This window comes from Saccostrea echinata, unplaced genomic scaffold (assembly GCF_033153115.1).
Source record: "Saccostrea echinata isolate AGI-Se365-2 ecotype Australia unplaced genomic scaffold, CSIRO_AGI_Sech_v1 ptg000029l, whole genome shotgun sequence".
In the NCBI taxonomy this organism is placed as follows: Eukaryota; Metazoa; Mollusca; class Bivalvia; order Ostreida; family Ostreidae; genus Saccostrea; species Saccostrea echinata.
In genome coordinates this window covers 33,122,720-33,139,697 of record NW_026889778.1, presented here as the reverse complement: position 1 = coordinate 33,139,697, position 16,978 = coordinate 33,122,720, and the positions used below count along the sequence as shown (strand labels likewise).

The 16,978-nt window shown below is 40.0% G+C and overlaps 1 long non-coding RNA gene across 1 annotated transcript; it reads left to right on the top strand.

Moving 5' to 3' along the window:
- Window positions 1-67: 67 nt before the first annotated feature.
- LOC133194742 (uncharacterized) lies at window positions 68-7,431 on the top strand. Its single transcript, XR_009722170.1, has 3 exons — window positions 68-231; window positions 6,373-6,452; window positions 6,963-7,431. It is a non-coding gene; the product is annotated as an uncharacterized LOC133194742 (long non-coding RNA).
- Window positions 7,432-16,978: the final 9,547 nt, after the last annotated feature.

Sequence of the window (16,978 nt, the reverse complement as noted above, 5' to 3'; positions counted from 1 at the left end):
TCATTTTTACTTTCGCTTTTAACTTGCAGCCGAGCTATCGACAATCATTCATTTGAAGGTGATCAGGCTATGTGTAAATATCTTCAATGGCAGAATCGGTAACAGGGTTTAGATTAGAAAGTAGAGACGAAAAGTGTATACGAGGTTGGGTTTTGTCAGAGGAAATCCTTCAGCAATTCATTGAACAGTTGAAGTACTTTCAATCAGCACGGGATGTCAATATGTGTCGTGGTAAGTATAAGATTTGTTTTAAAAGATTAGTATTTTTCCGGACGGAAATGTTAATTTTATGAAATATGCCCATATCTTCGAAACATGTAATCTATTTAATAGACTAACTTATAGTAAGTTACATGTTATCAATAAATGACATTTTCATATTAGATCTATTTAAACTTTCTAAGCCCGTTGCAAATTTACGAATTATTTTCTTTTAAGAAAATTAATTACGGAGAGGAAATATAGACTTTAAAAAGTTCTATGGAAAGTTTTTAACTTTAAAAACTAATTTATAATTCAGTTTTAAAAAAAGAGACCTTTATTTAAAAAATTAAACAGACATAAAAAATGCACATATTATTTTTTCAGAAATTCATATCCAGATAAGGGGGATGTATCATATTCTATCAGAAAGATAGATTCCTTATTTCCAAATCAGGGCCCGTTCAGGCATCACAAACAACAAGCATTCATGATTATACATGTACAATTACATGTACAAACAGCACAGACTAATTTTATGTATACTAAATAATATAAACTCAGAGAAAAAAAGGGGAAGGGTTGAGAGTCACCCAAAAAATTCTTGAAATCACCTACTGATTTCCAAGAAAATAGTTCATATTGCCCTATGTATGCATGACATTGTTCAAACCAGAAATATGACAATCTTGTTATATCAAGATCAAGTACTGAGTAAGAGGCCCGTGATTTCAATGAAACCGTATATAAAACTGAGTCTGAGGCCCGTAACTTCACCAACTCCCTATACATGTATAGAACTGAGTCTGAGGAACGTGACTTCACCGACACCCTATATAGAACTGAGTCTGAGGCCCGTGACGTACTTCACCGACACCTTATATAGAACTGTGTCTAAGGCCCGTGACTTCACCGACACCCTATATAGAACTGAGTCTGAGGCCCGTGACATCACCGACACCCTATATAGAACTGAGTATGAGGCCCGTGACTACACCAACACCCTATATAGAAGTATAATAGAACTGAGTCTGAGGCCCGTGACTTCAACGACACCCTATATAGAACTGAGTCTGAGGCCCGTGACTTCACCGACACCCTATATAGAACTGAGTCTGAGGTCTGTGACATCACCGACACCCTATATAAAACTGAGTATGAGGCCCGTGACTTCACCGACACCCTATATAGAAGTATAATAGAACTGAGTATGAGGCCCGTGACTTCAACGAAACCCCATATAGTACTGAATCTGAGGCCCGTGACTTCACTGACACCCTATATAGAACTCAGTATGAGGCCCTTGACTTCACGGACACCCTATAGAGTACTGAATCTGAGGCCTGTGACTTCACTGACACCCTATATAGAACTCAGTATGAGGCCCTTGACTTCAAGGACACCCTATAGAGTACTGAGTCTGAGGCCGTGACTTCATCGACACCCCATATAGTATTGAGTCTGAGGCCCGTGACTTCACCAACATCCTATATAAAACTCAGTATGAGGCCCGTGACTTCACCGACACCCTATATAGAACTGAGTATGAGGCCCGTGACTTCACCGACACCCTATATAGAAGTATAATAGAACTGAGTCTGAGGCCTGTGACTTCAACGACACCCTATATAGAACTGAGTCTGAGACCCATGACTTCACCGAAACCCTATATAGAACTGAGTCTGAGACCCGTGACTTCACTGACACCCTATATAGAACTGAGTCTGAGACCCATGACTTCACCGAAACCCTATATAGAACTGAGTCTGAGACCCATGACTTCACCGACACCTTATATAGAACTGAGTCTGAGGCCCATGACTTCACCGACACCCTATATAGAACTGAGTCTAAGGCCCGTGACTTCAATGCCACCCTATATAGAACTGAGTCTGAGGCCCGTGACGTACTTCACCGACACCTTATATAGAACTGAGTCTAAGGCCCGTGACTTCACCGATACCCTATATAGAACTGAGACTGAGGCCCGTGACATCACCGACACCCTATATAGAACTGAGTCTGAGGCCCGTGACTTCACCTACACCCTATATAGAAGTATAATAGAACTGAGTCTGAGGCCCGTGACTTCAACGACACCCTATATAGAACTGAGTCTGAGACCCATGACTTCACCGAAACCCTATATAGAACTGAGTCTGAGACCCCTGACTTCACTGACACCCTATATAGTAATGAGTATGAGGCCCATAACTTCATCGACAACCCATATAGTATTGAGTATGAGGCCCATGACTTCAATGACACCCTATATAGAACTGAGTCTGAGGCCCGTGACTTCACCGACACCCTATATAGAACTGAGTCTGAGACCCGTGACTTCACCGACACCCTATATAGAACTGAGTCTGAGACCCATGACTTCACCGACACCCTATATAGAACTGAGTATGAGGCCCGTGACTTCACCGACACCCTATATAGAAGTATAATAGAACTGAGTCTGAGGCCTGTGACTTCAACGACACCCTATATAGAACTGAGTCTGAGACCCATGACTTCACCGAAACCCTATATAGAACTGAGTCTGAGACCCGTGACTTCACTGACACCCTATATAGAACTGAGTCTGAGACCCATGACTTCACCGAAACCCTATATAGAACTGAGTCTGAGACCCATGACTTCACCGACACCTTATATAGAACTGAGTCTGAGGCCCATGACTTCACCGACACCCTATATAGAACTGAGTCTAAGGCCCGTGACTTCAATGCCACCCTATATAGAACTGAGTCTGAGGCCCGTGACGTACTTCACCGACACCTTATATAGAACTGAGTCTAAGGCCCGTGACTTCACCGATACCCTATATAGAACTGAGACTGAGGCCCGTGACATCACCGACACCCTATATAGAACTGAGTCTGAGGCCCGTGACTTCACCTACACCCTATATAGAAGTATAATAGAACTGAGTCTGAGGCCCGTGACTTCAACGACACCCTATATAGAACTGAGTCTGAGACCCATGACTTCACCGAAACCCTATATAGAACTGAGTCTGAGACCCCTGACTTCACTGACACCCTATATAGTAATGAGTATGAGGCCCATAACTTCATCGACAACCCATATAGTATTGAGTATGAGGCCCATGACTTCAATGACACCCTATATAGAACTGAGTCTGAGGCCCGTGACTTCACCGACACCCTATATAGAACTGAGTCTGAGACCCGTGACTTCACCGACACCCTATATAGAACTGAGTCTGAGACCCATGACTTCACCGACACCCTATATAGAACTCAGTATGAGGCCCGTGACTTCACCGACACCCTATATAGAAGTATAATAGAACTGAGTCTGAGGCCCGTGACTTCAACGACACCCTATATAGAACTGAGTCTGAGGCCCGTGACTTCACTGACATCGTATATAGAACTGAGTATGAGGCCCGTGACTTCAACGACACCCTATATAGAACTGAGTCTGAGACCCATGACTTCACCGAAACCCTATATAGAACTGAGTCTGAGACCCCTGACTTCACTGACACCCTATATAGTAATGAGTATGAGGCCCATAACTTCATCGACAACCCATATAGTATTGAGTATGAGGCCCATGACTTCACCGACACTCTATATAGAACTGAGTCTGAGGCCCGTGACTTCACCGAAACCCTATATAGAACTGAGTCTGAGGCCCGTGACTTCACCGACACCTTATATAGAACTGAGTCTGAGGCCCGTGACTTCACCGACACCTTATATAGAACTGAGTCTGAGGCCCATGACTTCACCGACACCTTATATAGAACTGAGTCTGAGGCCCATGACTTCACTGACACCCTATATAGAAATGAGTCTGAGGCCCGTGACTTCAATGACACCCTATATAGAACTGAGTCTGAGGCCCGTGACTTCACCGACACCCTATATAGAACTGAGTCTGAGACCCGTGACTTCACCGACACCCTATATAGAACTGAGTCTGAGGCCCATGACTTCACCGACACCCTATATAGAACTCAGTATGAGGCCCGTAACTTCATCGACACCCCATATAGAACTGAGTCTGAGGCCCGTGACTTCACCGACACCCTATATAGAACTGAGTATGAGGCCCGTGACTTCACCGACACCCCATATAGTACTGAATCTGAGGCCCGTGACTTCACCGACACCCTATATAGAACTGAGTCTGAGACCCGTGACTTCACAGACACCCTATATAGTACTGTGTATGAGGCCCGTGACTTCATGGACACCCCATATAGTATTAAGTCTGAGGCCCATGACTTCACCGACACCCTATATAGAACTGAGTCTGAGGCCCATGACTTCAATGACACCCTATATAGAACTGAGTCTGAGGCCCATGACTTCACCGACACCCTATATAGAACTCAGTATGAGGCCCGTAACTTCATCGACACCCCATATAGAACTGAGTCTGAGGCCCGTGACTTCACCGACACCCTATATAGAACTGAGTATGAGGCCCGTGACTTCATCAACACCCCATATAGTACTGAATCTGAGGCCCGTGACTTCACTGACACCCTATATAGAACTCAGTATGAGGCCCTTGACTTCACGGACACCCTATAGAGTACTGAGTCTGAGGCCGTGACTTCATCGACACCCCATATAGAACTGAGTCTGAGGCCCGTGACTTCACCGACACCCTATATAGAACTGAGTCTGAGGCCCGTGACTTCACCGACACCCTATATAGAACTGAGTCTGAGGCCCGTGACTTCACCGACACCTTAAATAGAACTGAGTCTGAGGCCCATGACTTCACCGACACCCTACATAGAACTGAGTCTGAGGCCCTATATAGTAATGAGTATGAGGCCCATGACTTCATCGACAACCCATATAGTATTGAGTATGAGGCCCATGACTTCACCGACACCCTATATAGAACTGAGTCTGAGACCTATGACTTCACCGACACCTTATATAGAACTGAGTCTGAGGCTCATGACTTCACCGACACCCTATATAGAACTGAGTCTGAGGCCTGTGACTTCAGCAACACCCTATATAGTACTGAGTCTGAGCCTCTTGGCTTAACTGACACCCTATAGAACCACTATGGACAGTCAAAGTTGTGCATAATTAGGAATATTTAGGAAAAATCTTCTCAAGAACAGCAAAGCCATGATGAGTCATATTTTTATGGAAGCATCCTCAGATAGTGTAAATTCAAGTTTGTTGAAATCAGGACCCCCGGGGGTAGGGTGGGGCCACTATGGACTATCAAAGTTTTACATAGAAATATATAGGAAACATCTTTAAAAATCTTCTTCTCAAGAACAGCAAAGCCCTGATTGATCATATTTATGTGGAAGCATCCTCAGGTAGTGTAGATTCTATTTTGTTCAAATCATGACCACCGTGGGTAGGGTGGGGCCACAATGGAGGATCAAAGTCTTAAATAGAAATATATAGAGGAAAATATCTACTTCTGAAGAACTGTAAAGTCATGATTAGTCATTTTGATATGGAAGCATCATCAGGTAGTGTAGATTCAAGTTTGTTAAAATGCTGACCCCCGGGGATAGAGTTGGGCCATAATGGGGGATCGTAAATTTTACATAGGAACATATAGGAAAATATCTTCTCAAGAACTGAAAATCATGTTTAGTGATTTTGATATGAAAGCATCCTTAGGTAGTGTAAATTCAATTTTGTTCAAATGATAACCCCTGGGGGTAGGGTGGGGCCCAATGGGGGGTCAAAAGTTTTACATAAGAACATATAGAAAAAATATTTCTTCTCAAGAACAGAAAAGCTATGTTTAGTGATATTGATATGGAAGCATCCTCAGGTACTGTAGATTTAAGTTTGTTCAAATGTTGACCCCTGGGATAGGGAGGAGCCACAATGGGGGATCAAATTTTTACAAAGGAATATATGGGAAAAATATTTTAAAATCTTTTCAAGTACAACAAGCCATTTGTTATATTGATATGACATCAGGTAGTTAAAAATTCAAGCCCCCCGTAATCTTTTCAATACTGAACTGATTTGTGCTTTTGCCTAGCCAGTGTGCTCAGGTGAGCAATGTGGCCCATGGGCCTCTTGTTTTTTTGGTCATGGGGGCCTTGATTTTGCATTAGAAAGAAAGAGGAATCCTTCATTTAGGAGTATTTAACGAGTTTTCTAATACAGTATTTCAACACCTTTTCAGGTCAATATATACCAGATACCACACTTGTACAGTTCTGGAGAATAACATACTAATGAGAAGCTGTTGAGAGAATATCCAGTGTAAGTGTTTCTTTTTCTTTATTTGTCTATCACCATCCCCCTGGGTAAAGAATATGGTAGTTATTGGGGTCTGTTTGTCCTATCATGAGCCAGAATTATGTAATCTCCAGCAGCTTGATTTTGTAATATTAGTTTAAAACTCAGCATTGGTATTTCTTATCACTAGTAGATGACTTAAAGTGCTTTTTGTGCAAAAATGAAAGTTCATTCTCAAAGAATTAATATTGAAAGTAAGTTCATTAATGATTGTCATATTGGAAATATATGTTGGGTCCACAATTGGTGATCAAAGCCACATGGGAATAATGAAAAAAATCTGCTGATGAAGAATAGCAATGCCATACTGACTCAGGTGAGAGTTTGGCCCATGGGCCTGTAAGTTATAATGTTAACAATGTAATTATTCAGGACTGTCAATTTGAAAAAAAAATGCAGACAAATTTATTTATACCAGATATTTAATTTAATTTAATATTTACATGTATTACACATTTTTATAAACATTTTCAGTTTAGGCATGCACATCTTAAATCAATGTCTTAATGAAGAAGGCCATATATTCCTTTGTCTGTGTTTGGGAACTGGAATGCCAATTAATAGAAGAGGCAGAGAAAAGATCAGTCAACAAACAGAAATGTCTATGAAGAAGGCCAAAAGAAAACAAAACAATTGAAATGCATACATGTATTGCATGCTGGTATTACTGTATAAGTACTAATTATCTGCAATCTTAATGTCACATTTAATGCATTGCTGATGCATGTAGTTACAATAAACATAACTGGTGTTATATTTGAAATTTAAGAATTTGTTTAATTGTTACCATATGTGCAAGTTAAAGTGAATTCTATTTAACTATAAATTTTAAAGAATTTAAATGACAATTAATCGGTAATCATTTCTTATATATTTTTGGGTCACCTGAGTTACTCAGGTGACCTATTGCTATCTCTTTTCGTCCGTCGCTGTGCGGCGTGTCATCCATCAGTCGTAAACTTTTGAACATTTTCAGCTTCTTCTCTGGAACCAGTGAACCAATTTCAACCAATTTTGGCATATAGCATTTATGGATGAAGGGGAACAAAAATTGTGAAATTTGTGGCTCCTGCCCCCCTGGGGCCTGAGGGGTGGAGCCAAAACCATCAAAATTAATGCAATCTTTAAAAATCTTCTTTACTCCTGGGTATTATTTAAACAAATTAAATACATAGTTATGATAAGCAAGGTTGCCTCTTCCAAAATCGTGAAATTCATGGCCCCTGGATCAGGGGTTCTGGTGTTAGGGTGGGGCTCTATTGATTATAAAGTGAAAATGTTTTAATTTTTTAAAGATCTTCTTCTCTACACCTGGGTATTATTTAAACAAACTAAGTACATTGTTATGATAAGCAAGGATGCCTCTTCCAAAATTGTGAAATTCATGGCCCCAGGGACAGGGGTTCTGGTGCTAGGGCGGGGCTATATAGATCCTATAGTGAAAGTGCATTATTTCTTTGAAAATCTTCTTCTCTGCCCCTGTGTATTATTTAAACAAACTAAGTACATTGTTATGATACGCAAGGATGCCTCTTCCAAAATTGTGAATTTCATGACCCCAGGTTCAAGGGTTCTGGTGAGGGGGGGGGGGGCTTCAATTGATTATAAAGTGAAAAAGCAAGAGTGCTTCTTCCAGATTAATGAATTTCGTGACCCCAGTGGGTCAGATGTGCTGGTGTAAGGGTGGGGCTGTTGATAATATAGTGAAAATGCATTAATTCTATTAAATAATCCTGTTTTGCTACTTAATGATAAACAGATAAGCAAAGTGATTAGGTATACATATGGTCCCAGGGTCAGAGGCTCTGGTGTTTGGTGTTTCTCGGGGGGGGGGGGGGGGGGGGGGGGGGCTCTATTGATAATTTAGTGAATCTGTAGTAAAATTGCATTATTTCTTTAAAAATCTTCTCCGCACCTAGGCATATCTGAGGCAAACAGAGTAAAGTTTTTATAAAGAAGGGTATTTTTACCAGATTTTTGAACATCTGGACCATTTGGTTAAATGTTCTGGTCCTGGCCAGGGCTCTATTAATTTGCATTCTACTGAGAGGAGTTATTCCCTTTTGCCATTTACTTTTGATAATTAATCACTGTAAATAATGTACTTGAAAGGTAAATAGTATAAGAGAATTATGCAAGAATTTTTATTGTCTCAAAAAGTACTTTCATAGTTTTAATGATCAGGTTGTAAGTAGTAGATAAATAAAAATGAGTCAAAAATAACCTGTCTTATTAAATGTTCATCAAAGACCAAGAGAGGCCAATGTAAGAGATATCAACAAGGGATTAAAATAGTTCAGAAGCATTGATAATTTGTTAATATACTGTATATGGTGATAGTGATAAATGGGGAACAGATTAGGACCTAATTTATGAACTGTTAATGAAAAGTAAGACTAATTATTTTGTTTATCCTGATCACCCTATTTTTCTTGCTTTTGGGCAACAAAGCTTTACCTTTCAGTTCATTTTATACTCGATGCATCCTTTAAATTGTTGTATTACACTCAGGTGACCGTTAAGGCCCTTGGGCCTCTTGTTTTTTTAATAATGGCTAATTTTATTATACATAGATGAACATGATGAAATTGCATTGTTGTACATTTAAAACAAAGTAAATGACTACAAACTGACAAAAAAGTGTGAATTTGTGTGTACATTTGTTCACTATTGTAATGAATATTTCTGCTCTGATAATGTGGATTGTTATGTTTATTTCATGGAATACAGTGTAAATGAAGTCACAGGCATATTTCTTAGTACTAGTACTATATATGTAGGGATGTCAATGAAGTCACGGGCCTCAAACTTAGTGGAAAATAGGGTGTCGGTGAAGTCACAGGCCTCAGACTCAGTTCTACATAGGGTGTTGGTGAAATCATGGGCCTCATACTCAGTACTCTGTCGGTGAAGTCACGGGCCACAGACTCAGTTCTATATAGGGTGTCGGTGAAGTCACGGGCCTCAGACTCAATACTGTATAGGGTGTTGGTGAAGTCACGGGCATCATACTCAGTTCTATATAGGGTGTCGGTGAAGTCACGGGCCTCATACTCAGCTCTATATAGGGTGTTGGTGAAGTCACGGGCCTCATACTCAGCTCTATTTAGGGTGTTGGTGAAGTCACGGGCCTCATACTTAGTTCTTTATAGGGTGTCGATGAAGTCACGGGCCTCAGACTCAATAATATATAGGGTGTTGGTGAAGTCACGGGCCTCATACTCAGCTCTATATAGGGTGTCGGTGAAGTCACAGGCCACAGACTCAGTTCTATATAGGGTGTCGATGAAGTCACGGGCCTCAGACTCAATACTATATAGGGTGTTGGTGAAGTCACGGGCATCATACTCAGTTCTATATAGGGTGTCGGTGAAGTCACGGGCCTCATACTCAGCTCTATATAGGGTGTTGGTGAAGTCACGGGCCTCATACTCAGCTCTATTTAGGGTGTTGGTGAAGTCACGGGCCTCATACTTAGTTCTTTATAGGGTGTCGATGAAGTCACGGGCCTCAGACTCAATAATATATAGGGTGTTGGTGAAGTCACGGGCCTCATACTCAGCTCTATATAGGGTGTCGGTGAAGTCACGGGCCTCATACTCAGTTCCTTATAGGGTGTCGATGAAGTCACGGGCCTCAGACTCAATACTATATAGGGTGTTGGTGAAGTCACGGGCATCATACTCAGTTCTATATAGGGTGTTGGTGAAGTCACGGGCCTCATACTCAGCTCTATATAGGGTGTTGGTGAAGTCACGGGCCTCATACTCAGCTCTATTTAGGGTGTTGGTGAAGTCACGGGCCTCATACTTAGTTCTTTATAGGGTGTCGATGAAGTCACGGGCCTCAGACTCAATAATATATAGGGTGTTGGTGAAGTCACGGGCCTCATACTCAGCTCTATATAGGGTGTCGGTGAAGTCACGGGCCTCATACTCAGTTCCTTATAGGGTGTCGATGAAGTCACGGGCCTCAGACTCAATACTATATAGGGTGTTGGTGAAGTAACGGGCATCATACTCAGTTCTATATAGGGTGTTGGTGAAGTCACGGGCCTCATACTCAGCTCTATATAGGGTGTTGGTGAAGTCACGGGCCTCATACTCAGCTCTATTTAGGGTGTTGGTGAAGTCACGGGCCTCATACTTAGTTCTTTATAGGGTGTCGATGAAGTCACGGGCCTCAGACTCAATAATATATAGGGTGTTGGTGAAGTCACGGGCCTCATACTCAGCTCTATATAGGGTGTCGGTGAAGTCACGGGCCTCATACTCAGTTCCTTATAGGGTGTCGATGAAGTCACGGGCCTCAGACTCAATACTATATAGGGTGTTGGTGAAGTAACGGGCATCATACTCAGTTCTATATAGGGTGTTGGTGAAGTCACGGGCCTCATACTCAGCTCTATATAGGGTGTTGGTGAAGTCACGGGCCTCATACTCAGCTCTATTTAGGGTGTTGGTGAAGTCACGGGCATCATACTTAGTTCTTTATAGGGTGTCGATGAAGTCACGGGCCTCAGACTCAATAATATATAGGGTGTTGGTGAAGTCACGGGCCTCATACTCAGCTCTATATAGGGTGTCGGTGAAGTCACGGGCCTCATACTCAGTTCCTTATAGGGTGTCGATGAAGTCACGGGCCTCAGACTCAATACTATATAGGGTGTTGGTGAAGTCACGGGCATCATACTCAGTTCTATATAGGGTGTTGGTGAAGTCACGGGCCTCATACTCAGTTCTATATAGGGTGTTGGTGAAGTCACGGGCCTCATACTCAGCTCTATTTAGGGTGTCGGTGAAGTCACGGGCCTCAGACTCAATACTATATAGGGTGTTGGTGAAGTCACGGGCATCATACTCAGTTCTATATAGGGTGTCGGTGAAGTCACGGGCCTCATACTCAGCTCTATATAGGGTGTTGGTGAAGCCATGGGCCTCATACTCAGCTCTATTTAGGGTGTCGGTGAAGTCACGGGCCTCAGACTCAATACTATATAGGGTGTTGGTGAAGTCACGGGCATCATACTCAGTTCTATATAGGGTGTCGGTGAAGTCACGGGCCTCTGACTCAATACTATATAGGGTGTTGGTGAAGTCACGGGCCTCAGACTCAATACTATATAGGGTGTTGATGAAGCCATGGGCCTCATACTCAGCTCTATTTAGGGTGTTGGTGAAGTCACGGGCCTCATACTTAGTTCTTTATAGGGTGTCGATGAAGTCACGGGCCTCAGATTCAATACTATATAGGGTGTTGGTGAAGTCACGGGCATCATACTCAGCTCTATATAGGGTGTCGGTGAAGTCACGGGCCTCATACTCAGCTCTATATAGGGTGTTGGTGAAGTCACGGGCCTCATATGTAGTTCTTTATAGGGTGTCGGTGAAGTCACAGGCCTCAGACTCGATACTATATAGGGTGTTGGTGAAGTCACGGGCCTCAGACTCAATACTAAAAAGGGTGTCGGTGAAGTCACGGGCCTCATACTCAGCTCTACATAGGTTGTCGGTGAAGTCACGAGCCTCATACTCAGCTCTATATAGGGTGTCAGTGAAGCCATGGGCCTCATACTCAGCTCTATTTAGGGTGTCAGTGAAGTCACGGGCCTCAGACTCAATACTATATAGGGTGTTGGTGAAGTCACGGGCATCATACTCAGTTCTATATAGGGTGTCGGTGAAGTCACGGGCCTCTGACTCAATACTATATAGGGTGTCGGTGAAGTCACGGGCCTCTGATTCAATACTATATAGGGTGTTGGTGAAGTCACGGGCCTCATACTTAGTTCTTTATAGGGTGTCGATGAATTCACGGGCTGTATATCCATAATTTCGTTAGCTCTAGACCTTAGAAAATTGGGTTTACTATAAATATATACGTTCTTTATTTTTGCGAATGTCAAAATTCATTAAATTCATAAAAAAGACAGTAAGTTAGGCTAATGTTTTGACTGTTTATCAATACGTTAAGAAGGTACACATAAACGGCTTACGTATCAAAATGTGTGTTTACAATCGAAATCACGGGCTTCCCAACATTGAGTTCACGGGCTTATAGACTCTCCCAATGGCTTCCTCGAGATTGTAAACAAATTGATCGACGTCAGTGAGGTGTTTGGAATTTTTGCGTTGTCTAAGATCAAAAATCTTTGGATAGGACAAACTGTTTTGAGAAGGATTTGATGATTTTTTCTACGCACATAAAATTGATTTTAAAAATTTCCAAATTTTAATTTGGCCTTTTGAAGGTTCTTGCATATTTTAAAATATTCCATATGATGTACCTTTGGAACTGTATTCTTTAGATTAAGCTTTTTTATCCATTTCTGTTAATAATATGTTAAACACTGTTAAATGTTTTAACCATTTATGTACAGCTTTTAGATCCGAAATATCACGAAAACGGAATCTGTTTAACTGATTGAATTGCAGGCTCGTAGGAAGTAATTTCAGTTTGGGGGGGGGGGGGCACAACCATACATCTTCAGAATTTCAGTTTGGGGGCACTATCAACTTCCAAAATAAATTCCTTGATAAGCAACCAAAAAAAAAGGTCATCAGACGTTATATATTATTGAACGGGCACAAGCATTTCGTAGCTATTGGTAAATTTTGGTAAATTAATTGTACAAGATCTAGAATGTGCAAAATGATAACTGGTTTTGAATTGATGTATATCTTTTTAACCGCTATTGTAAGATTTTACGATAATAGTAATTCACAGACCTAAAACACTACAACTTATAAAATATATTTTTCTAATTTTTTTTAAGAGAGCTGTGATAAATATACGTAGTTATTAAGTCACCTATAGAACAGTTTCATCCCCTACCCACGTGTGAGAGAGAAGAAAGATAGAGGGGTAGGAGAGAGATAGAGATGTAGAGAGATATGAAACAGATACCAAAAGCATGGTATAACAAATGATCGCAAAAATTATGGCAGACCACGTGTGACATCAGCAGCAAGGGGTCGCTTCAGTGGTTTGCGTAATTTTCATCAATGTTTTACATTGACGTCGTCTACAATATTACATGTAGCTAACCCTGAAGTGCACAGAATATCTGTGTTTGCGATTGAATACGGGCTGCTGGAATTGTCACCAGAGGACTTATTCATGTCATTGTTCTGACCCCACAACACTACAAATATCGAATTCAAAGGTCTCAGACCAACAGAATATGGCCACAGCAACAACACTGAACAGTTTGGTTTAGATACTAGACCAAATTATTTACTGCAAAGCCTGATGAAAGAGTAAGCGTGCATAAGCTTTGTAATGAACGTAACGTTTAAAAAAAACTTCGGAGGTTGATAGGTTAGGTGGTGCTAGTGCAACAGTATTATATACGTAGGACTGATTTGGATCATAATCAAAGGACTTTGACGGAAAACTGTACTCTCACAATGTCCTACCTGCACATGCAGCATCCTGGAGCCGTATTTTAATCTGACATATATGCCTCGTTTGAAAAGGGCATTCCTTCAAAGCCACATGATCCTTTCAAAGTGATACTTTTTAATTATGAATTATCATTTATTACATTTTCAACAGTGAAATACTGTGATTTATTTGTTGAATAAAAGTGATATTCTCTCACAGTGTGAAAGAATACCAGAAATGATATTCTCTCACAGTGTGAAAGGATATCAAAGTAAGTAAAAAATAATTTCTGGCCTGTCATAAGATAGAGATAGTAACTAAGCATCTTGATAGAGCTAAAACTGCAAATTTCTTCCTAAATATATTGCTAAAATCCATGCTATGTAATGTTTTCAATCTGACACACAACTTCTAAACTATGACGTCAAGCCTATGACACTGTGTTAAGAAAAGACCGAGGCAAAGGGAAAATCAAAGAAAATGTAATAAACAGAAAATTCAATGTTTTGTAGATGAATATGGAATTTATTTCACTCGTGAGACAGGATTTTTTGATATTTTCACTCGTGCTTCGCAGTCGTGAAAATATCAAAAAATCCTGTCCCACTCGTGAAATAAATTCCATATTCATCTACAAAACATTGAATATCCTCTATATATGTATAATTATGAAATGATCCCCTTTCCGGTGTCATGTGTATGTATGGAAAGCCACAGGGGACCCCCAAGTCATGTTCTATATATTCATAGTAATTCAATCTTGGGCGGTCATGTTTACAATCCCGGCCAAGTCATGATCGGCCACACGGGACTCCCAAGTCATGTTCTATATATTCATAGTAATTCAATCTTGGGCGGTCATGTTCTATATATTCATAGTAATTCAATCTTGGGCGGTCATGTTCTATATATTCATAGTAATTCAATCTTGGGCGGTCATGTTTACAATCTCGGCCAAGTCATGATCGGCCACACGGGACTCCCAAGTCATGTTCTATATATTCATAGTAAATCAATCTTGGGCGGTCATGTTCTATATATTCATAGTAATTCAATCTTGGGCGGTCATGTTCTATACATTCATAGTAATTCAATCTTGGGCGGTCATGTTCTATATATTCATAGTAATTCAATCTTGGGCGGTCATGTTCTATATATTCATAGTGATTCAATCTTGGGCGGTCATGTTCTATATATTCATAGTAATTCAATCGGTCATGTTATGATTGCAACTCTGACCAAGTCAGGTTTGGTTTGATAGCATAACATGGCCTTCTTATCTTTGCCAGTCATGATTTGACAACCCTGGCTTAGTCAAGATATATCCCATGTTTTACATCTTGACTAGGCCATGATTTTCTATCCCAAGATTGCATTGGCCAAGATACATTACTTCCAAACGCAGTCAAGATTTACTTCCCAAGATTTTATAGGACCGAGATTCGGCCAAGATAGCATTGCGCCAAGATACATTACTTCCAAACGCAGTCAAGATTCACTTCCCAAGATTTCAAAAGACAAAGACTAATTTCCCAAGATTTCAAAAGATCAGGATTTACTTCCGAAGATTTGAAAATATGATTATATCTAGATAACTTGTTACCGTCGTATTACAATATAGGCCTACATAACTGCAATCAGGAATCGTTGTTCGATGTAAGTACACAATGAATAATTTTCTTTTATTTTATTTAGATTGTTTTCCTTTCTCATTAAAACTGTAGCGGGTCTCAATCTATTGACGAGTGAAACTGAAACCCTCACGAAGCAGTAAATGTCATTTCTGAACTTGATTTCTTTTAGATTTTTTAATTATTCCTACAGCTTTATTAACATATAACTGATAATCATTTATTGTAATTGTTTTCATTTTTCCATAAATGGAAGCAATTATATTAACGAGGAAACTCAAGTAAATTTATCTCAATAGTAGGATAGTACGGATCCTTTAAAATTAGAAGAACCTGAAGTAGGTTTTTGAAAATACATTTGTGCAATTTTGCATTTAAAGGAAGAAAAAAAACCCCCAAGAAATTGCAAGGTTGTTTACTATGTAGTTTTAAAATAACAACACAGAACACAGATAGTTGCATGAAACATTGCAGCTTTTAGGCACTTTTAAGCAAAGCATGCATTTATATTGTTTGAGTAAATGGGAGTCCGGTCAAGTCGTACACAGACCAACTCATATACAGGTCAACTCGTATACAAAAATTTCCGAATAAACAACGTATACAAAAATTCCCGGTATGCTAAAGAGTCAACTCGTATACAAAAATTTCATATGCATATATAATCAAATACAATTTATGTCAAATATTAAACATGATAATTAATATATATATATAACGTTAACAAATATTCTTACAACAGATGATATCATTTAAGAAAAGATTAAGTAATATAATATTTTACAGCAAAAGATGACTTTCATTGTCTAAAACAGTGATAAGTATCCATTTTCTGTAAATAGGCTAACAATACGAGTTGACCTGTATACGAGTTGGTCTGTGTACGACTTGACTGTAAATCAGTAAATGTATACCAGTCCACCTTGTGTGTGATAAGGCATCGATAAGTATGATTACTTCACATTGTGTTGAATTATTAACAATCAATTATCATAGTAGTATAATTAGGTAGGTAAATAAAGCTATGTAGGTAATTAAAGGTACCTAGCAATATCTAGTGATTGTACTGGATCTGGTATTATAAGCATTGATTGTCATTATATTATGACCTCTTTTTATATACAGTTCATTATATATTTTCTTTTTTAGAATTATGTTTTGCATTGAATGTGGGGTGGTTTTAGGCCCCACAAACAAGTTTTGTGGTTCATGTGGCGCCCCAGTCTGTGTCAAAAGGAAAGGTAATAACGATAGTGTAGTATTATGCTAGAGATGCATTATACTGTAGGTCAATGAAAAATAAAGTACATATTAGATAATATACTAGTCTTGTACATAACCCACTTTGTAACTTATTGTTAATTAATGTATATTGCAGTAACAACAGAACCTGACACAGCCAAACCAGGGCCATCAAAATGTAAGTTTGATATTAAATAAATACTACTGAAACTTACATATATCGGTTTTAAT